At 47.1% G+C, this 23,848-nt stretch overlaps 1 protein-coding gene across 1 annotated transcript in view; it reads left to right on the forward strand.

Moving 5' to 3' along the window:
* The window catches only part of LOC129702941 (tolloid-like protein 1), a 349,110-nt gene that overhangs the window by 170,498 nt on the left and 154,764 nt on the right, over positions 1 to 23,848 (forward strand). The window lies entirely within an intron of this gene.

Consider the following 23,848-nt stretch of genomic DNA (forward strand, 5'->3'; position numbering starts at 1 on the left):
GACTTGGCTGGGTCTCTATTCCTTGGAGTGCAGGAGGTTGAGGGGTGATCTTATAGAGGTTTATAAAATCATGAGAGGAATAGATCAGGTAGATGCACAGAGTCTCTTGCCCAGAGTAGGTGAATCGAGGACCAGAGGACTTAAGGTGAAGGGGAAAAGATTTAATAGGAATCGGAGGTAACTTTTTCACACAAAGGGTGGTGGGTGTATGGAACAAGCTGCCAGATGAGGTAGTTGACGCAGGGACTGTCCCAAATTTTGAGAAACAGTTAGACAGATACATGGATAGGACAGGTTTGGAGGGATATGGACCAAATGTGGGCAGGTGGGACTAGTGTAGCTGGAACATGTTGGCCGGTGTGGGCGTTGGGCCGAAGGGCCTGTTTCCACGCTGTATCACTCTATGACTCTAAGATCTTCAAATTAAATGAACATTATTGCTTGATCTGTTGTCATTGGATAAAATATGAATAACTTGCAGCACTTACAGCAGCAGTTCCCATTGTCTGCTGCATCTGATTTCTGTATATTAATAGCAAGTTGCAGTTTCATATTGCACATTATTGGTGAGGTACTTATGATATAGGGACAGATCATCAGCTGTCGGATTTTGTACCCTGTCAAGACACGTTTCCAGTTACAAAGGGGGACTTCCGTGATAAAGGGCAAATCTGTGACTAGCTATCCGGCAACATATCCTGAGATACCCAAGCCTTTGCACCCCTATGGGCCTTTGAAAGCCCTGTACTTGCCAAATGCCTTCTGAACTGTCTTCAAATATCGTGGATAGAGAATTTAAACACAATTATAAAAGAAATGTATTATTTTAAAAAGGACTTCCAACTAATTAAGGATCCACAAAAAAACTTCCAAATAATTAGAAATTATTAAAATAAAGTAAAATAAGTCAAGCAAGCCGCTAAAACGTTCACAGCATTGCTAAGTCCTTTCACACTAAGGGGCCTGTCTCAATTAAGCTATTTTTAGGCGACTGCCGGCGACTGTCATAGTGTAGCAGGTCGCCGAAAAACTGACGACTGGTCCGCCCTTCGACATAAAATTTGTAATAGTATCATTGCATTGACAACAAAAAAGATCCAAAGTCAGCACCGGCGACAACCAATGTCACCTGGCGACAACCCACGTTAACCACATGACAACCTATGTTAACCTGGCGACAATTACGACAGCACCTACGTCAGGTGAAGTCAAGCTACGCTCATTGGCGTCAAACCCACCGTCGCCGACTGTCTCCGAAATTTTTTCAACATGTTGAAAATGCAGCAACGACCAGAAAGAAGTTACGACCATACAGGCAACACCCTGGCGATCATGTGGCGACAGCCTAGTCACCTGTAGTTGCCTAAAAAACCACCTAAGTGGGACAGGCCCTTAGTGGGCTTGCCATCCACGCTCCAGGCTTTCTGGGCAAAAAGCTACAGGAGCAAGTTCATGAGTCAATTCTGCCCCAGCAAATCAGCAAATATAACATTAGGCTCAACAATGAACCATATGAAACCTCTGGCTCTCAATCAAATTGATTCAGTTTTAGTTTTAGCTTTAAAGATACAGCGCAGAAACAGGCACTTCGGCCACCGAGTCTGCGCCGTCCAGCCATTCCCATACACCTACACTACCCTACACACCATGGAGACATTTTACATTTATACCAAGCCAATTAACATACAAACCTGTTTGTCTTCGGAATGTAGGAGGAAACCGAAGATCTCAGAGAAAACCCACGCAGGTCACGGGGAGAACGTACAAATTCCATATAGACAAGCACCCGGTGCCAGAATCGAACCCGGACCTCTGCTGCTATAAATGCTGTAAGGCAGCAACTCTACCGCTCTGCCACTGTGCCACCCCAATTTTATTTTTTGCTGTTTTGATTTGCAATGAAAGGCTTAACAATTTTGAAATATTTTATGCAGTTGAATGTAACCAAATGGTGACGGTTGTGTAACTTGGTTTAAGTTATGGCTTTAATTTACAAAGTGACCCATAATGAGAAACTATTGAACAGTCTAATACAGTCTAACTGGAGTCAATGGAAGGGAGGTTGGTTTGTGTGATGCTCTGGGCAGCATGTATCATCTCCTTTTCTGTGCAGGTGCCGGGGGTTATGGGGAGAAGGCAGGAGAATGGGGTTAGGAGGGGGAGATAGATCAGACATGATTATATGGCGCTGTAGACGATGGGCTGAATGGCCTGATTCTACTCAACGATCAAACTTCAAACTGGTAAGTTCTAGTTTAATCTTACTATTTTACTTCGGAGTCACATGAGTGACTACGTGAAGATTTTAAAGCTCTGTGATTTCATGCAGTGGAAACGAGTCCATGCATCACATCTGCCTTGATTATGGGGAGAATAGAGTTAACATCATTAGACATCAATATGATGTTGAAACCCAACGATAAATATATTAACACCAATTATTGCCCCTATTTATGGGGTAAATTATATTTCAGAACTTAAATTTGTTTCTGCAAATGTTCCAGGTTCAATGACTGGTTTGTTATAAAGTCGTTGGAAAGTTTCCTCCGTTGACCATCCTGCTGTCTTGAGGATTTGGTCCATAGGAACGTCCAACTTCATAGCTGCCGATGTAGCTGCAGCCCTGGTGGAGTGAGATTTAAAAATGCTAGTGTCTACTCCAGCCTTTATTAGGACCTTTTTTTTAGCCATCTAGAGATGGTCTGGACTGTCACTGTTTTGAGTGGCTGTTTGTAGCTGATTAAAGTGACATTTCTTTCCCTCTGATGATCTTAGTATACTCCATATATAATAGTAAGTGTGTTACAATACAGAGACGACCATCTGTCCGGTAGGCCCTGAATTCTGTTTTTAGGCCTGCTGACCCCTGTCTGTTCTGTTTGACTATTTCATTGATGTGAAAAGTTAAATTTCCAGATGAAATAATCATGTTGTCCAGCCTTAGTTTCTGTAGTGACTGGACCCTTTGTGCCATGACCAAGGCCATCAGCATGACTGTTTTCATAGTCAGTTTCTGTAGGGACAGAGCTGTAGCTGGAGACCAGTTTCTTAACATGGTCAGTACAATGCTCACATCCCATATTTGGGAGTACCTGGTTCTTGGGGGATTAACATTAAAATGCCCCTCATGAGTTTGGTTACCAGGGTGTGTCCCAACAGAATGCTGCTCTGTTCCTTGCCACAGGTATGTTGACAGAGCACTTCTGGCGCAGTTGATGGCACTATGACTGAGCCTCTCATCGTAATGGAGGCTTGCCAGGAATTGCAGAACAGAGGGGATGTTCATAGATCTGTGGGTGATGTTTATTGTTGTAACAGTACTTCCCATTTCTTGATGACACCAAGTACTGTTTTTTGGTGGACTGTCTGTGGGCCGCCAAAATAATATCCGCTGTTCGGTTTATTTTAATACGTTTATATAATTATGACATGGGTAAGATTCAAGATTCAATTTAAGATTCAAGATTCAAGATTCAAGATTCAATTTAATAGTAAGATTAAACGAGTACTTACCAGTACGAAGTTTGATCTGTATTTTATGAGGAGTTACGATGAGGGATTACGTGAAGAACCCACCCAGCGCGCAGGCGCGGCATACTTCCAAGCAGCGGTGTGGAATCACAGATAGACACTAGTTGAAGTAAAGATAGTGAAGACCAACGAGACATTAGTCCGAATTTGATCTATATAATGAGGGTGGGAGCGGAGGGCACGTAATCCCTCATCGTAACTCCTCATAAAATACAGATCAAACTTCGTACTGGTAAGTACTCGTTTAATCTTACTATTTTACTTCGGAGTCACGTGAGTGACTACGTGAAGACTTCAAAGGTCTGTGATTTCAAACCGTGTAACAGTTATATCACTCACTGCCGAAAGATCATCGAGGGAGGAAGTGGTAGCTAGAGACCAACAAGTTTGTTTAGTTATAAAATAAATGTTTATTAACTATAACAAAAACAAAATAGCTCCCATGGGCTTTAAATCATAACTTTGCGGTTTTTAAAATGGTATCCGCAAAGACGTCCTGTTCCATCAGCGGTTTCTTGTAAAATCGTTGGAATGTCGATTCCCTTGACCATCCCGCTGCTCTGAGGATGTGGTCTAGGGGAACCTGCATCCTATCCGCCGCTGAGGTGGACGCTGCCCTGGTTGAATGGGATTTAAAAACATTTGTGTTAATCCCTGCCATGCTGAGGACCTGTTTCAACCATCTGGATAATGTTTGGCTGGTTACCCGTCCAAAAGGCTTTCTGTGGCTAACCCATAAGGCTTTCTCTCTCCCTCTTAGCGTTTGGGTTGTGTCTAGATAATGATGAAGGTGGGTCACCACACACAGCCTAGGTTCTGGAGGGTAAGCCCGGAAGATCAACGGGGAGTTTGATGTACCTGGTCTACTTTGTTTTACCAACCCCGGCATGGTGAAAGTAATGGTATCTGGGGTGGCCACCATGTAGTTCAGATTTAACTGATGGAGCGACTGAACCCTTTGAGCTGAGACAAGCGCCATGAGCATGAGGGTTTTGTAAGTGGCCTGTTCCAGGCTCAGGGATCCCACCGGAGGCCAACCTCGAAGGTGTGTCAGAACTACACTCACATCCCACATGTGAGTGTATCTAGGTGTAGGGGGTTTGGTATTAAAGATCCCCTTAAGGAGTCTGATGACTAGAGGGTGGGATCCCACACTATGCTGTTCTATCGGCATGAGGTATGCGGACAGTGCGCTCCGAGCCGTATTGATGGCACTGTAGCTCATCTTGAGATCATGGTGCAGGTGGGCCAGGAACTCCAGCACATCCGAGATCGAAGCCGTCTTGTAGGATGTCCCTGCGTCCAGACAGTACTGTTCCCATTTCCTGATGAAGGTCAGGTACTGTTTCTTGGTGGAAACTCGCAGGGATGCCGACATGGTGGTGATTGTTCTGTCTGATAACCCCAATCCCCGGTAAGGCCTGTTCAAAATCTGGAAACCAGGAGTTTCAATTTTTGGTGGCATGGATGGCTAATGCCAGTTACCGGGTGAGTCAATAATTGGGGGTGGTGTTGAAGGACCATTGGTGTCTCTACCACCATGTCGTGGAACATTGGGAACCATGGTTGGGTAGGCCAGTCGGGCACGACCAGAATGCCAGAGGCTGAGTCTGCCTGAATTTTCTGGATAGAAAAAGAAATTTCCCCAATCCAGCATGAAGGCATCTACCGCTGCTGCCTCTGGGTCTGGTTCCCAAGCCACATACATGGGTAGTTGGTGATTTAACCTAGACGCAACAAATCTATATCTGGCGTACCATATTGCTTGACAATTTTAGCAAATAATTTTGGGTCCAACATCCATTCGATGTTGTCGTTGAATTTTCGTGACCTGGTGTCCGCCACTAAATTTAGCTTGCCTGGTAAATAGGCAGCTGATAGCCAAATATGTCTCTCGACACACCATTGCCAGATTATAGCAGTTAATTTGTCGCATGATACTGATTTAATGCCACCCATGTGCTGGATATAAGATACTGCCGTAGTGTTGTCGATCATAATTCTAACATGCACGTGCCGCATATCAGATGCATATGCTTTTAGCCCATAAAAGGCGGCGAGCATTTCCAAAAAGTTAATGCCCAGTGATTGTAGTAGCGATGCCTCTGAGTTAGTCCATCTGCCACCTGTGCTGTCTATGGAGTTAGTAGCTCCCCAGCCTAAAGCACTGGCATCCGTTGCAATGGTTATGTTAGGATTTGTTACGGCGATAGGACTGTGACTGTGCCAAATATTGTCAACCCACCACTGAAGTTCTGATTTGGCTTCAGCGGGTAAATCCATTTTGCGATCATAATGCCCCCTATGAAGGCGTAATGCATGAGTCCTTGCTCTTTGTAGATTTTGATAATGCAAGGGCCCATGTTGGGCAGCCGGAAATGCTGCTACTATAGAGCCAATAACTCTGGCTACATGCCGTATTCTAGGTTGCGGTGTAGCAATTAAATGGCTACAAGCTTCAATGAGTGAAACTGTTTTGTTTCTGGGCAGAGTGACAGTCATGTGAATCGTGGCAATAGTGAAGCCTAAGTAATCCATGTTAGTAGTAGGCTCCAATATTGATTTATCTGGGTGAAGGATAAAACCCAAAGTTTCAAGGAGTTGTTTAGTGGCTAACACTCCTGCGACAGCTTGTTCCCATGTTCTTCCTAATATGAGAACATCGTCCAGATAGGCCACTACTAAATGTTTTAGTTCTCTCAATTTCTTCATGGCCACTTTAAGAATTTTCGTAAATAGTCTGGGAGCTGTCGTTAAACCATTGGGCAAAGCTCGGTACTGCCATAGCTGGCCCCTCCAGATAAATTTCAGATATTTAAAGTAATCTTTATGAATGGGTACCAAATAGTAAGCATCTTTGATATCTATGCTTGCCATGTAGTATCCCTTGGAGATCAGTTGTCTGGCAGTGACAAATGTCTCCATTTTGAAATGTTGATACTCAACAGACTGATTGAGTGATGTCAGATCAATAATAATGCGACATCCACCATCTTTTTTGGTTTTGAGAAAAATATTTGATACAAATTCTTGCGGCTCGTGTGTGGTCATTTCTATGATGCCTTTAGCCACGAGCCGATCAAGTTCAGCTTGTCCTTCTACCTTCTCAACTGCCGAGGGAAGGAACACCCTTTGGGGCATGTGCTGAACTGGCGGTTCTACGCCTGGTTTGAACTCAATTTTGTATCCACTAATACTGTTGAGTATAAACTGATTGTTAGTAAGGGAGCACCAAACATGCTTGAAGAACCTCAAACGTCCCCCTGTTAATACTACACCCTTTGTCTGTGTATGTTGACAGGAACCAGACCCACCTACCTCCATGTTCACTTGTGGGGTCGTTTCCGGTGGGTCTGGCCCAAGGTTGTCCGTGTTGGTGCTGCGGTGGGGGGGCGCATCTTCCCACGGCTCCGCCCTGGGCCCCGCTCTAAAAAAGAGCACTGGGGGTAGTGGGAGGCGGTCACCAGGCTTTCACCAGCTCGGTATCTGCTGGTGGCTGCCGAGGCGTGCGGCCAACTGGGTGTCTTCACCCTGCTCGGTCCTGGCCCTGCCCTCATGAGGCCTACTGGTTTTGCCGCCTCTTCCAACTCCTTGAGCCTTTTGGCCAGATCCGCACCAAATAGCAGCGCCTGTCGTTCGGGCGCTGGAGCTTTACAGAGGCCGGCATATGTTGGGTTGAGGGCAGGCCTGATGTTGTCCCGCCGTAGGTTGTTTAGCTCATACGTGGTGCTGCACATCAGTGCGAGGGCATCCTGCTGGGGTATGGTCAGGTCTTCATCCCCAACGGACCGAGCAAAGGCGGTGACGGCTGCTGAGTGGAGCTTCAGGACTCGCTGCATTTTGACCTCCTGAGCCCTTATTTGCTGCCCCAGCTGGTTCCAGATCTGCCCATTGACCGTCTTGACCCTCAGCGCCTCGCAATTTTCTGGCGCGATGTAGTTGTCAAGGGCCTGCTGGACAGCCTTGTCCTGCAGCGGGTTGTTGGACAGCCTGTTTATAGTTGCCGCCATTCTGGGTGGCAACACCATCCCAGTTGTTGGTGGTGCCGCATATCGGCCCACTACACCCAGTAGCTCTTCTTCCGGCACGCCCGGCATGCTGACGATATCCTCCGCCTGCCCTTGGGATAGGCCAGCCCAGTCCTGGCCTCCCTTACTGCCCTCGAACATAGAGGGTACAGAAGGGTGTGGAGAGGAGGAGGCCAAAGCCCATCCTCCTGGGAGATGCCGCATCTCCTCATTAATCATACGCTCGAGGAGCTGCCTCATGCAGCTTATCCGAGCGTCTCCCCTTTTCGGTGGGGGAGAGTGTTCCCGTTCCTCCGATTCATCGGAGGACACCGGCCGGTCGGTTTTCTGTGTCGCCTTCCTCCCTGTGCGGGGCGTTGAAATCTGCAGCACTGGGGGCGGCTCGGTGTCGGGTGAGCGGGAGCGTTGAAAAAGCTCCTCCGCTGCGAGAGGCTGCCGTCCCGCTATGGACCCGTCCTCGGGTGGAGTAGGGCAGGCAGTCCTCCTGGCTGGTCGCTTGCGAGAGGCCATTATTCTCTCTAGCGCGACTCTGTAACAAAAAAGGCACTTACCTGAGGTCTCGTCTTTATGCTGCAGCTGGAGAGCCTGGCTCCAGCTGCTGCCGCTGTTGCACTGCTGACGTAATGCCGCGCCTGCGCGCTGGGTGGGTTCTTCACGTAGTCACTCACGTGACTCCGAAGTAAAATTGTCATTTGGACCCCTTGAGGTCCAAACGAAATGCCGTTTCTGCAGCCATACATACATTACAAACAAATAGACCCAAGACACAACATAATTTACATAAACATCCATCACATCGCTGTGATGGAAGGCCAAAAAAACTTATCTCTCCACTGCACTCTCCCCCATTGTCACATGATGTCGATATGTTTCCACCCATATGGTTGATATATGCTACCATGGTGGTGTTGTCAATTTGTAGTCTAACATGCTGGTGATATAACCCAGAACAATATGACTTAAAGCCATGGAATGCACTCAACATTCCCAGGTAGTTTATGCCCAGTGTTATAATAATGATGCCTCCTATGCATTCCATCTCCCCCACAGCTGGAGATGGAATTGGTAGCATCCCATCCAAGTGCACTGGCATCAGTATGTAGTTCCATAGACGGGTAGCTGATAATGTTTGGATCGGAACAATGCCTAATGTTATGTTTCCACCATTTTAGTTCGATTGTGGCCTCTGTTGGTAGCTTCATTGGTCTGTCAGAATGACCCCCATAATTTTTCAGTGCACGAATGTTTGCCCTGTGTAATTTTTGATAATGTAAAGGTCCGATTTGTGTGGCTGGAAACGCAGCCACTATAATGCCAATTATTCTTGCTACCAGTCTGATGGATGGTTTTGTTTTGCTGCAAGCCTCCATTAAGGCTGTAACCTTTTCTTTCGGCAAAGTCACTGACATGTGAACTGTGTTACGGGTGTACCGCAGATGATCCATTGTGTTAAATAACATCTGTGGTCACCTCTAATGGGTACTGTATAGTAAGCATCTTTTAATACGATGCTTGCCATGTAGTAACCTAGGAATCAATTGCTTAGCAGTAACAAAGGTTCCCATCTAGTAATGAATATATAGTACGAAAGTATTCAAATTAGTCAAATCTATGATGATGTGGCAACCACCATCTAGTTTATGATAAAGATTTTGGACACAAATTCCTGTGATTCGTGTTGGATATCCTCCATTACTCCTTTTTTATATGGGCACTGTAGTTCAGCATGCGCTTTTGATTTTTCTTTGCCTGTAAGCACGAACATTCGGATCGGTACATGCTGAACTGGAGGATTATGTTTTGTATAAATTCTATGGTATAACCCTATACTTCTGAAAATATAAGTGTCGGTAGTTAATTTATTCCATGCATCCAGATAGAATTGTAATCTCCCACCAACCTCGTAAAGAACCAGACCCACCTACCTCCATGGTTACTATTGGTAGGTTTGTTACTTTTTCAGCATCCTCCGTGGACGTTGAGGTGCCGGTGTCTGGATCTGTAGTTGGGTCAGTGTTGAGGGTTAGTGCATTCCCCAGGAAGTAGTTTTTAGGTGTTGCTTTAATGAGCCCCAAGGTTTTACCCTCTTTGTCAAGTTCTTTTACCTGTTTTGGTAAGTTGCCTCCAAATAGTAATATTGGTGGTTTGGAGGTTCCAGGTTTGCATAGGCCTGCAAATTAGGGTCTAAAGCCGCTTGGATGGCACTTCTTCTAATGCTGTTTACTCGTATTGGTAGTTGCAAAATAAAGCCAGTGCATCCTGGTGATCTTGTGTCATGTCTTTTTTGTTTATTGTGCGGGCGAAACCCGTAATTCCCACTGTTAGGACTTTCAGAACTTTCTGTTGTTTCAAGTCCCTGGCTCTGCCATGTTTTCAAATACACTGGTTGACACTGGGAACATTCAGTGTTTTGCAGTTCCCTGATGGTAAGTGTCTTCCAATAGGTTTTCTTGCACCCCAGGTGCACTAGGGGTATGTTCTGCACCCCTCTTCAGGTTCAGCCCAGAATTGACCCCCTATACTCCCCTCTGATGAGGGAGAAACACTGTGCAGCCCTACAAGAGGTACTGCTGTAGGACTTACTAGCTGCCCCCTGTGACTAGTCTCCATCTCCCGGAGCCTGCACTTACCTGCTCCAACAGCCGCTCCAGCTGGCTCCGATGCTCTCGGGCACTGGCCACTCGCTGCTGCTTCAGTTCCTGCAGCTGCTCCAACCGGCTCCAATGCTCATGGTCACTGGCCGTCGTGGCTGCTCCTGAAGCCGCTGCTCCTGAATCCACTCCTGCTCCAGTTCCTACAGCTACTCCAACCGGCTCCAATGCTGACGGGCACTGGCCGTCGCGGCTGCTCCTGAAGCCGCTCCTGCTCCAGCTCCTGCACTCAGCCCAGTATTGACCCTCCGTGCTCCCCTCTGATGAGGGAGAAACACTGTGCAGCCTCACAAGAAGTACTGCTGTGGGGCTTACTAACGGCCCACTGTGGCCAGCCTCCATCTCCCGGAGTCTGCCACTTTGGAGTATTTCCTCCAGCAGCCGCTCCAACTGGCTCTTATGCTCTCGGGCATAGGCCACTCGCGGCTATTCAGAGTCGGACTCATCGGAGTCAACGACTCTGTTGGTTTTTTGCTTCGCTCTACCGCTCCAACCGGCTCCAATGCTCCCGGGCATTGGCCGTCGCGGCTGCTTTGTTCCCCGCTCCCAGCCGCTCCACCCGGCCCCAATGCTCACGGGCACTGGCCGCTCGCGGCTGCTTCTGAAGCCGCTCCAACCGGCCCCAATGCTCACGGGCACTGGCCGCTCGCGGCTATTCAGAGTCGGACTCATCGGAGTCAACGACTCTGTTGGTTTTTTGCTTCGCTCTACCGCCCGGCCGGGCCGGTGAAGTCGGGCACAGCTGTTCCCATTTCGGGAGATTGGCGTGCCATTGGCTGCTGCTGCCGGCTGCCCGCAACTCCGCGGTTCTCCCCCGCCAGCTTTCCCGCAGCCTTCGTGGATCTGGTCCATGTAGTGATGTACAGCACTTTGTTGCAGCTATGTTTGTTTTTAAAGTGCGCTATAAATAAAATTATTATTATTATTATTATTATTATTATTATTATTATTATTATTATTATTATTATTATTATTATTATTATTATTATTATTATTATGTCTCCACCTGTGAGGTAAGTGGAAGGAACGCAGAGTCTCCTTACCTGCTGTTCCCGGCTTTCAATTCTGGAACGCAGAGTCTCCTTACCTGCTGTTCCCGGCTTTCAATTTTGCCGCTAAGGGGAACATCGTTCCCCCTGCTGTGACTCGTTGCAATGCGTGTAGCGATATGGCACGCATGCGTCCTGGCGGGGTTCTTCATGTAGTCACTCACGTGACTCCGAAGTAAAATCTGTTTAGTGTTAACAACCAGAAATGATTGAAGCTGCACCATCAGCTACTAATGGAGCTCGATACAAAAAGCTGGAGTAACTCAGTGGGACAGGCAGCATCTCCAGAGAGAAGGAATGGGTGATGTATCGGTTCGAGACCCTTCTTCAAACTGGTGTGTGTATGAAGAAGGGTCTTGACCCAAAACATCACCCATTCCTTTTCTCCTGTCCCACTGAGTTACTCCAGCATTTTGTGTCTATCTTTGGTTTACACCAGCATCTGCAGTTCCTTCCTACACAAATGGAGCTCCCTGGACTCAACGTTGATTCCAGGGATGAAGCAAGGCGTCAGATGTGCAATGTGTTCCCAAGTTCCGTAGTGCAATGAATCAACGGGGCAGTCCAGAATTACTGAAGCTTGCTGGCTGCTATCTACTGAACTGCTGGCTTGCCATCAGTGCGTTCCGACTTGTTAATTTTGAGAGATCAAACTTCTGAGGTGTCAGACTGGATTACGTGTTCAAGGTTAATGTGTGGTGTGAATTCATAACATATTAACTTAATGGTGAGAATGCTACCAACTTAGAGAAGTTACTTTTGCCGCCTGTAGTTAATTTGAATAATAATTAGTGACAATGACATGAGGTAGATAAAACATGATTCATTTGTAGATGGTTGGGTATGAATTATACAATGTTTATTCTGTGGGAGCACGGCGGGAAACTCAGGCACATTGGAAAGCATGAATTATGGAAACAATCCATTCCTCTGTTTTTTCTCCATTTAGATCAATAACGGGAACATGGGCAAATTCCTTAACAGCACAGTTCCAACTTACATAGAAACATAGAAACATAGACAATAGGTGCAGCAGGAGGCCATTTGGCCATTCGAGCCTGCAGCGCCATTCATTGTGATCATGGCTGATCGTCCACAATCAGTAACCCTTGCCTGCCCTCTCCCCATGTCCCTTAATTCCGCTAGCCCCTAGAACTCTATCCGACTCTCTTTTAAATTCATCCAGTGAATTGGTCTCTACTTCCTTCTGTGGCAGAGAATTCCACAAATGCACAACTCTCTGGGTGAAAAAGTTTTTTTCTCATCTCAGTTTTAAATGTTAGCTGGCAGGAGGATGCAAGGAGGCTGCAAGGTGACTTGGATAGGTTGGGTGAGTAGGCAAATGCATGGCAGATGCAGTATAATGTGGATAAATGTGAGGATATCCACTTTGGTGGCAAAAACAGGAAGTAGACTATTATCTGAATGGTGGACGATTAGGAAAAGGGGAGATGCAACGAGACCTGGGTGTCGTGGTACACCAGTCATTGAAAGTAGGCAGGTACACAAAAATGCTGGAGAAACTCAGCGGGTGCAGCAGCATCTATGGAGTGAAGGAAATAGGCAAAGTTTCGGGCCAAAACCCTTCTTTAGACTGATGGGGGGGTGGGGGGGGGGGGGGAAGAAAGGAAAAATGAGGAGGAACTCGAAGGCTGAGGGATGGGAGGAGACAGCCCGAGGGCTGAGGACGGGGAGGAGACAGCAAGGGCTAACAAAATTGGGAGAATTCAATGTTCATGCCCTCAGGATGCAGACTCCCCAAGTGAAATATGAGGTGCTGTTCCTCCAATTTCCGGTGTTGCTCGCTGTGGCCATGGAGGAGACCCAGGAGAGAGAGGTCGGATACGGAATAGGAGGGGTAATTGAAGTGCTGAGCCAGAGGTCAGGTTGGTTATTGCGGACCGAGCGGAGGTGTTCGGCGAAGCGATCGCCCAACCTCCGCTTGGTCTCACTGATGTAGGTCAGCTGACATCTAGAGCAGCGGATGCAATAGATGAGGTTGGAGGAGATGAAGGCAAACCTCTGTCGCACCTGGAATGACTGCTTGGGTCCTTGAATGGAGTAGAGGGGGGAGGTGAAGGGACAAGTGTTGCCTCTCTTGCGGTTGCAACGGAAAGTGCCCGGGAAGGGGGTGGTACGGGAGGGAAGGGAAGAATTGACAAGGGAGTTACGGAGGGAGCGGTCTTTGCGGAAGGCAGACATGGGGGGAGATGGGAAGAAGTGGCGAGTGGTGGGGTCATGTTGGAGGTGGCGAAACTGACGGAGGATTACTTGTTGGATGTGACGGCTGGTGGGGTGAAAGGTGAGGACTACGGGGACTCTGCCCTTGTTGTGAGTGCGGGGATGGGGAGAGCGAGCAATGTTGCGGGGTATGGAAGAGACCCTGGTGCGAGCCTCATCTATGGTGGAGGAGGGGAACCCCCGTTCCCTGAAAAATGAGGACATTTCAGATGCCCTGGTGTGGAACGCCTCATCCTGGGAGCAGATGCGGCATAGACGGAAGAATTGGGAGTAGGAGATGGAGTCCTTACAGGAAGCAGGGTGGTAAGAAGTGTAGTCCAGATAGCCATGGGAGTCAGTGGGTTTATAATGGATGTCGGTAAGAAGTCTATCACCTGCGATGGAGTGGTGAGGTCAAGGAATGGTAGGGAAGTGTCGGAAATGGTCCAGGTGTATTTGAGTGCCGGATGGAAGTTAGTGGTGAAGTGGATAAAGTCAGTTGTGTGTGGGTGCAGGAGGTGGCACCAAAGCAGTCGTCAATGTAACAGAGGTAGAAGTCGGGGATGGGGCCCTGGTACGTATTGAACAAGGATTGTTCGACGTACCCGACAAAGAGGCAGGCGTAGCTGGGGCCCATGCATGTGCCCATAGCTACGCCTTGTATTTGGAGGAAATGGGAGGAGTCAAACGTGAATTTATTGAGGGTAAAAGTAGGTATGCAGGTGCAGCAGGCAATGAAGAAAGCAAATGGTATTTTAGAATTCATAGCAAAAGGATTTGAGTATAGGTGCAGGGAGGTTCTACTGCAGTTGTACAGGGTCTTGGTGTGACCACACCTGGAGTATTGCGTACAGTGTTTGTCACCTAATCTGCGGAAATACATTCTTGCCATAGAGGGAGTACAGAGAAGGTTCACCAGACTGATTCCTGAGATGTCAGGACTTTCATATGAAGAAAGACTGGATAGACTCAGCTTGTACTCGCTAGAATTTAGAAGATTGAGGGGGGATCGTATAGAAACTTACAAAATTCTTAAGGGGTTGGACAGGCTAGATGCAGGAAGATTGTTCCCAATGTTGGGGAAGTCCAAAACAAGGGGTCACAGTTTAAGGATAAGGGGGAAGAATTTTAGGACCGAGTTGAGAAAAACATTTTTAACACAGAGTGGTGAATCTCTGGAATTCTCTGCCACAGGTGGTTGAGGCCAGTTCATTGGCTATATTTAAGAGGGAGTTTGATGTGGCCCTTGTGGCTTAGGGGATCAGTGGGTATGGAGAGAAGGCAGGTTTGGGATACTGAGTTGGATGATCAGCCGTGATCATATTGAATGGCGGTGCAGGCTCGAAGGGCCGAATGGCCTACCTCTGCATCTATTTTCTATGTTTCTATGTTTCTAAATGGCCTCCCCTTTATTCTTAGAGATGGTGGCTCCTGGTTCTGGACTCTTCCATCATTGGGAACATTTTTCCTGTATCTAACTTGTCCAGTCCTTTTATAATTGTACACGTTTATATAAGATACCCTCTCATCCTTCTAAATTCCAGTGAATACAAGCCCAGTCTTTCCAATCTTTTCTCATATGACAGTCCCGCCATCCTGGGGATTAACCTTGTGAACATACGCTGCGCTGTCTCAACAGCAAGTATGTCAAATTAGGCCTACTTGTTTAATTGTTTTGAATATTACAGAATCAAGGGACATGGGGAGAAAGCAGTTCTGGATGATCAGCCATGATCATATTGGAAGGCGGTGCTGGCTCAAAGGGCAGAATGGCCTACCCCTGCATCTATTTTCTATGATTCTAATATTGAGTTGACTCATTGAACAAAGACAATATATTCTATAAACTCAAAATAAAACTATAGGTCCTCAAAAGAAAACTATAGGGTATATATTTAGTGTGCTTGTTTAACCTCTGGACAGTGGGCAGGTGCTATAGACCTGCACGGGAAGGTGGGGCTCATCAGCCTGGGAAGGCAGTCCATCTAGGAGGTGGAAAACTCTGATATAAAACCTCCACTGCCTTTTGGCCATATCCAGTCATGGAAAAGGCTCCAGGAGTAAACCTCAAGAAAAGCCGGAGTCGGAGCCCCTAAGGCAGTTCGTCATTGTCTACAACCTCGCTCTGGCAGCTCCTGCAATGGCACTGGTGCCAAACTGTAACGGCCCCGCTGTTCCTTTGGATCGATCAGCGACGTGGAGATGGGGGGATGTGCTGCATGGGCAGCAGCCTGTCCTCCATATGACATCGCTCAGGCTTGCATCCGACTAGGATGCATCACCCATGGTCAGTCATGACCGAGGGGGGCCTACTATATATTGTATAACCTATTCTTATCAAGATAATTTTCTATGGCTGTTTTTTAAGTGTGCTTGTATTGGCTATTCTTATCAAGTGAATTTTCTATGGAAAAGATAATGAACCACAAACAAGGTGTGATGCATGAAAATGAAAAAAAAAAAAAACATTAAATTATAACCAGTTTCATACAAAACCTTGAGACTGGTAGTTCAGGAAATGTAAGTGTCAATTGGAGATCACCAGTGCGGGAATAGGAATGCAAATCTAATATCTGTAGCATAGGTTTTTTAGGTCAATAAAGGGGAGGGAAAATAGACTGTTTGAAGTCAGGTTGCTTGTTGTTATTTTTGGCTTCGATGAGAAGAGTAAAAACAGAACAGATTGAAGATCAGCCGTAGATCACACAGATAGAGGAACAAAGTTAACACTTCAGACCAAAGACTTTACTTCAGAACAGATGTTCTGTGTTCACATCTGCTTAATCTCAGTTCAAATGTTTGCAGATTTCTTATGGATTCCAGAGAATCTGAAGGCTGAAGAGTTGATACATTGAAAAACAGAAACATAGAAAGTAGGTGCAGGAGTAGGCCATCCTCCTCTTTGAGCAAGCACCGCCATTCAATATGATCATGGCTGATCATCCAGATATATTCAGGCTGTGGTTGCATTTTCTTTCATCCGTGAACAGAGATGTAGAAGAAGAAGAAGAAGAAGAAGAAGAAGAAGAAGAAGAAGGGTCTCGACCCCGAAACGTCGCCCATTCCTTCTCTCCAGAGATGCCGCCTGCCCCGCTGAGTTACTCCAGGATGTTGTGTCTATCTTGGTTATCTATACTGCCATGTTGTACTGAGGTGGGATCTGCAGGTGTGTGGCAGATTGAGTGGAGAACAGGGGTGAGCAGAACCGAGTGGAGAATGGCAGAGTGGAAATCAATGCAGTGGCCGACCTCACAGGTGACATGACGAATGCTTGAGGTTTACACAATACAATGGGGACCCGTAGTGGGGAGACCTCCGTGAGGGACGGTGGGAGAACAAAGGGGCGACCAGATGTGGGGCGGGTGGCACTTCAGTTTAGAATCCTCTGCCCAGGGGATAAGTCTGAGTTGGTTTGTTTGTTTGTTCATTTGTTCCGGTGAAGGCGCTGTGCATACGGCAGCCAGACAACACTCTCTTGTCTTTTTCTTTCTTTTTCACTTTTAATTTAATTTTGATTTCATGTTTTTGTGTACCTTGTTGTGTGTTGTGACTGTCGGCAGACCAACTTCCCTACGGGGATGAATAAAGTTGTATTGTATCATATCGTATTGTACACGAATGGATTTGCTCCATAGGCTGTTGCCGACTGTCATTTTCTGCTGGGATGGCAAAAGACATCATAAATAGGCTCTCAGATTTTCCTCTCGGACGGAACATAACATCCGATTCGGGTACTGAACAGAACTTGGAGAAGAATGCTTCTTCTGAGGTGGGCTCTCCACAATTCAGGGCCGCAGCGGTAGAGTTGCTGCCTTACAGCGTCGGAGATCCAGGTTTGATCCTGACTATGGGTGCTGCCTCTACGGAGTTTGTACGTTCTCCCCTTGACCGTGTGGGTTTTCTCCCGGTGCTTCGCTTTCCTCCCACTCTCCAAAGACATACAGTTTTGCAGCTTAATTGGCTTGGTTAGTTGTAAAATTGCTCCTGATATGTAGGATAGTGCTAGGGTAGAGGGTGATCGCTGGTCAGCGTGGACGTGGTGGGCCTGTTTCAGTGCTGCATCTCTAAAGTTTAACCGTCCCATCACTGATGTTTATTAGTGCTCCCCTTGTGAACTGTGACTATCACATGAAGATACGGGCAACTTCCTAACTGCTGCCACCAAATATCTGTGCGAGTGGATGGCCACACCTTCTCATGAGCTGTGAAGGCACGAGTTTCTCTGTGGAATTCTCGTTCTGTACACCCACAGATATTTTGTGTCTAAAGGCTTTGATAGATGAAAAAAAAAACAGTATAAATTAATCATGGCAGTGTGACAATTTTGCCAGGGTCAATGGTCGGATTATGTGTAGGTAGGAACAGCAGATGCTGGTTTAAACCAAAGATAGACACAAAAAGCTGGAGGAACTCAGCGGGACAGGCAGCATCTCTGGAGAGATGGAATGGGTGACATTTCGGGTCGAGACCCTTCTTCAGACTGAGAATCAGGGGAAACGGAAACGAGAGATATAGACGTTGATGTAGAGAGATATAGAACAAATGAATGAAAGATATGCAAAAAAGTAACGATAATAAAGGAAACAGGCCATTGTTAGCTGTGTTGTTGAACGATGTGAACTTACGACCGTTATAAAGTCGTCGTGTAAGAAGATTTGTAAGTGTGTCACCATTCGCCTGAGATTTGCCAATCTCTATCTCTGACCGATGTACTAGTTATTCCCATTGTGTTTCTTCTATGTCTGTGCTTCTGGCAGCCCACCTTTCATCACTTTCTTTTCACTTGCATTTTGGCTGCTCTCTCTATGGTGATGAAAGAGCAGTCCGGCAACCCACCTTCTCGTCCAATGATTCCCCACAGGCAGGCGTGTCAGTCTGCAGAAGTTGAGTTTAGCTTTAGAGATACAGCACGGAAACAAGTCCACGTCAGTCGACGAGTGACCTGATCCACACTAGTTCAACGTTATCAGACTTTCCCATCCACCCTCGATACATTAGGGATAAATGTAAAGAAGGCCAATCAACCTATAAACCCAGACAACGTGTCAACTCCACATAGACAGCAGCCGAGATCAGGATCTTCCTGGGCCTCTGGTGAGGCAGCCCGACCTGCAGCACCACCTGGTCTGAAACTGAGCTGGGTAAAGTTCACATCGGTTTAGCCGGGTGGGAGGATGGAGGGGTTTGTTATGGTCACAGAGAGGCTGGAGGGATAAGGGAAGCCCGAGAATAGAAATGCTGGGACTGTAAAATGGTGGCCATAAGGAGGGGGGGGGGGGGTGGGGGGGGGGGGGGGTGTTTTGTACATTTTGTACTGACTGGGGTGATTGTGTCCATGTACTGGGATGGTCTTGTTGAGCTGTTTGCCCAAATTGTATTCCAGTGTCCCTGGCACACATGACAACAAAGAAACCATTGAAACTCCACGCTGCTACAAGGAGAACGTGTAAACTCCACATAGACAGCAGCCGAGGTCAGGAACTTCTTGGCTCTCTGGCGCTGTGAAGCAGTCCAACCAGCCACACCCCACCACACCCCCCCTTGTAAATGAGGTGCTAGCCATGCTTTGAGGTGGATGGAGTCAATGAATGGATGTGGGATGGAGATGTACATAAAATGTGGCCCCTGATATATGAGGGCAAGTCGGGAAGCGACGGAGTAAATATCGCAGGACGAGTTTGTGGCAAAGCAATAAAAACAGATATTGCTGGAAACACTCGGTGGATGGGCAGCAGCTTTGGAGAGAGAACCTGAGCTAGCATTCCAGGTTGGTGAGGTTCATCAGAAGAGGGAAAGTGAACTAGGATGCAATGGGGATGGTGGTGATCAGTCTGAAGAAGGGTCTCGACCCGAAACGCCACCCATTCCTTCTCTCCAAAGATGCTGCCTGTCCCGCTGAGTTTTGTGTCCCCAGCATTTTGTGTCTACCGTGGTGATTTAGCAGATGTGCTCTGTGTTCCTGCATTGTATTGAAGACTGCAGCACAATGCTCCGTCTGTTCACCTCCTTGGTCACCCTTGAGCCAGCCCACCCAGACAGGAGCCGCGGGTTGCTTCCTTCTATTTACTGGGCGGGGAAAAATTCTCCCTCCCGCTCCCGATCCTGGCCTGCAGCCAGCAATAAATGAAGGGAAAACATTGTTCAGTCCAGGTGCCGGCCGTGGAACGATATACAACATTTCCTAACTCTTGCAAATTCCATTGAAATAGTTGGCGTGGGGATCGGGTCACACGCGTGCACACCACTCCACAGAGCAGCATGGAGACCAGAAAGCTGAAAGGAAATAAAAAAATGAATTATTCAAAGCTATGTGAATCGTGTAATTTAATCCACCTATGTTTTTGGGTTTTGAGCACATGGTTAACCTCTCGACCACCACTCACCAGCCAGGCTTGCAATAAAATCGGGGCCAGTGTGTCTGTTTCTGCAGCTGGTCAGTCATAGCTTTTCAAACTAATATCAAACGTAATTGCTTTTGCATTTCCTATTTTTGCATAAAGATAAATTAGTTTCAAACTGTGCTGGCATGTACAGATTAAATTTGGCAGTCGACGCAGTGAGACCTGATTGATAGGTTCATTCCCCCGATTAAATGTTTGTTGTTAAACGTTGAGAATGTAGTTCAATAATCTTAAGAGACAAAGTGCCGGTGTAACTCGTCCAGGCGAATTTGAGGGGAGTGTGGAAGTAAATGGTAGTTATCGAAATCAACGAGTTCTGCATGGGTGCAGGAGGCAGCTCAGATGCAGTCTTCAATGTAGCAGGGAAAGTTTTGGTGGGTGGTGCCAGTGTATGCCTGGCACAAGGACGGTTCGACGTGACCGACGAAAGGCAGACATGGCTGGGGCCCATGCGAGTGTCCATGGCCACACCTTTACCTTGGGGAGAGTGAGAGGAGTCAGAAGAGGACTTTTTAAGGGGGAGGCCAAGTTCCGCCAGGTGGAGGGGTGTGTTGGTAGAGGGAAAACAATTGGGTCTCTGTTCAAAAAAGAACTGGAGGGCAGGAAGAGATGACGGATCTGCCAGGGCAGGCCTCGTTTTAGATAATGGGGAGGAGATAGAAGCGGGCAGTGCGGGGCTGGGGAACGTTAGGTTTGGTGGCTGTGGATGGGGTGATTGCCAGAGGTGATGAGGTCAGAAACAGTCTGGGAGATGATGGCCTGGTGTTTGTGGGATCATGGGATGAGTCATCTAAAAAAATCTTCATCAACGTTGTGCCAATTTGGAATCGAATCTCAAGATTTCAGCAGTTTCTTATTTTTAATAGTGTTTTTTTATCTGATTTTGTATGAAGTTGTAAGTTGTTTCCAGAAGAAGGGTGAAGAAGGGTCGCAACCCGAAACATCACCCATTCCTTCTCTCCAGAGATGCTGCCTGCCCCGCTGAGTTACTCCAGCATTTTGTGTCTATGTTCAGTTGTTTCTAGAATATGGTTTTCAGGTGGTCTGATACTGTACACAAGTAGCTGTTCCTTATGAGTGTGCCAGTTGACAGTCCGGTTCCGGTGGCGCTGCAAGTCGGCTGCCTCGCCTGCAGCGGGTTCGTTGTTTTGACCTTTTGTTTTTTTCAGTATGTCCAAAATAATGTTTTAGTGTTTCTCTGTATGTCTTGTGTGGGGAGTAGTGGGGGGGGAATAGGGGGAAACCATTTTCAGGCACCTACCACGACGGAGATGCAACCTTTCTTCCTTGTCGCTTCTTCGCCCCGCCTCGCGGCCTTACAGCTGGTTTGGTGCAGCCTTTCCCAGAGCCGGGCCCAGAGGCTCAGCGGTGGCGCAGGGGGGACTGTAACATCGCGGGCTCCCTTTGCCGGGGGTCACCGGAGAAGCGCTCTGACCGCTGGCCTGCAGCCTGCGCCATCTTGGAACCTCGGTCTGTGGAGCTTCTGGCGGCAGGAATGGAGCGGACTTTACTTTACCATCGTGGAGCGGGCGATCCCTCATGGAGGGTCAACGGAGAAGAGCTCTGTCCGCTGGCCTGCGGCCTACAACATCTAGAAGCCGCGGTCTCCGGTAAGGAGGTGGCTGATTTGGGAGCTCCGGGCCGCGGGGTGTGCTCGACCTGTCCTGACATCGGCGTTCCGACCATCCCGACCAGAGGGCTTAAACATTGGGCCGTCGGTAGTGGCGACTACGGAGGGTCAGGGCCCCGACCACGGGTGAACAAGGGAGGAGGGGGACTGTCTGAACTGTATTGCCTTCCACCACAGTGAAGAATGCTGTGGTGGATGTCTGTGATGAATTATGTTGTGTATTGTGTCCTTTTTTAATTGTAACGCTGCATGGTAAATTACATTTCACTGCACCTTATGGTGCATGTGACAAATACATTTGAACTTGAACTTGGTTCAGTTTAGAGATACAGCACAGAAACTTCGGCGCACCGAGTCCACACCGACCAGCGATCCCCGTACATTGACACTATCCTACACACACTAGGGACAATGTACAATTTTACCTATGCCAACTAACCTACAAACCTATACATCTTTGGAGCGTTGGAGGAAACCGGAGCACCCGGAGTAAACCCAAGCAGTGACAGGGAGAACGTACCAAATCCGTGCAGCCAACACCCGTAGTCAGGATCGAACCCGGGTCTCTGGCGCTGTGAGGCAGCAACTCTCCTGCTGCGCCACTATGCCGCTGATGAAAGGCTGAAAATATGACTGTGATCATTCGTGGACTTTGGAGATCCCGATAGTAAATATAAACAATAATGAAAGAAGATTATCAAGCTTTGAACTTCCACAACGTAAGTCGAATAAACTGACAGGGACAACAGTGTAGTTTGAAATCATCTCTCTCACTAAGATCAGCTGACTCAAGGATCAGCTGACTCAGGACCATTACACTCCCTCAAGTGAGAGTTAGATATAGCTCAAACAAAATCAAGGGATATGGTGAGGAGGCAGGAACGGGGTACTGATTTTTGATGATCAGCCATGATCATATTGAATGGCGGCTCTGGCTCGAAGGGCCGAATGGCCAACTCCTGCACCTATTTTTCTGTGTTTCTGTGTTTCTATTTAGCCATTTTAAAATTAAGAATGGATTTATATTTGGTTATTTTAATACACTAATTATTGATAATTTAGAATGGAATATCAGGGCTCAAACACTCCACAGATTAAAGGATAGGAAATGGCTTTGAGGATATAGCTCCAGCTGTAGTCCATTATGATTCAACTACAGTAAGCTTGCAAAGAAACGTGGGGATTGAAGTTCCACTGGTGTGCTTTAGGGCCTGAAGTTACGTGCCTAACAAAGGACCGAAAGTCATGCTGAATGCAGGAAGGAATTGCAGATTCTGGTTTAAAACGAAGAGTTCCAGGTGTGGACTCCTATATATATTGGCAAGACCAAGCGCAGGCTTGGCGATTGGTTCGCTGTACCCCTCCGCTCAGTCCGCCTAGGCCTGTGTGATCTCCCGGTTGCTCAACACTTTAACTCCCCCTCCCATTCCCACACTGACCTTTCTGTCCTGGGCCTCCTCCACTGTCAGATTGAGGCCCAACACAAATTGGAGGAACAGCACCTCATACTTCACTTGGACAGCTTACACCCCGGCGGTTTGAATGTTGATTTCTCTAACTTCAAGTAACCCTTGCTTTCCCTCTCTCTCCGTCCCTGCCCCCATCCTTGTTCTCCGACAGGTTTCACTGTCCTCTTGATTAATTTTACTGATCGTATGCCTCCTTGTCAGCTTCTCCTCAGCTAATAATGAAACAATCTAAATTTCCTTTTATAGACACAAAATGCTGGAGAAACTCAGCGGGACAGGCAGCATCTCTGGAGAGAAGAAATGGGTGGCGTTTCGGGTCGAGACCCTTATCGACGGCTTGACCCAAAACGTCATCTATTCCTTCTCTCCAGAGATGCTGCCTGTCCCGCTGAGTTACTCTGGCCTTTTGTGTCCATCTAAAGTCAGGCTGAAGTTGGGCATTCTGCCTCATTAATATTATTCTAACAAGCAATGAGTCCGTGTTGTACCTCCACAGACAGGTTAACTATTTTGGGAAAATAATATCAGGCTGCTTGCTTGCCAGGCGGCAGCCAAAACTGGCTCAAGGGGAATAGTTGAGACAAAAGACAATGCCTGCCTCGCCCACTGCCAAATAGCTTTCTTTTGTGTCATTCAGAAATGGTTAAGAGTTGAATTGTTTGGCTTCAACCAATAAGAACTGATAAAGATGCAATGTGCATTTGTTTTTTATAACATTGTTTGTGGAGACGCTTGTTAAGTAACAAGATGGAGATGACTTGGTAAATTTAATTTATCTAATAAGACTTAGAATGTGCACCAGATGTTATTGTTAATATTTATTTCACTCCATTTTAAAGTTGATGCAGCGATGCCCCAATTTGCAAAAC

This window comes from Leucoraja erinacea, chromosome 1, assembly GCF_028641065.1.
Source record: "Leucoraja erinacea ecotype New England chromosome 1, Leri_hhj_1, whole genome shotgun sequence".
Classification (NCBI taxonomy): Eukaryota; Metazoa; Chordata; class Chondrichthyes; order Rajiformes; family Rajidae; genus Leucoraja; species Leucoraja erinaceus.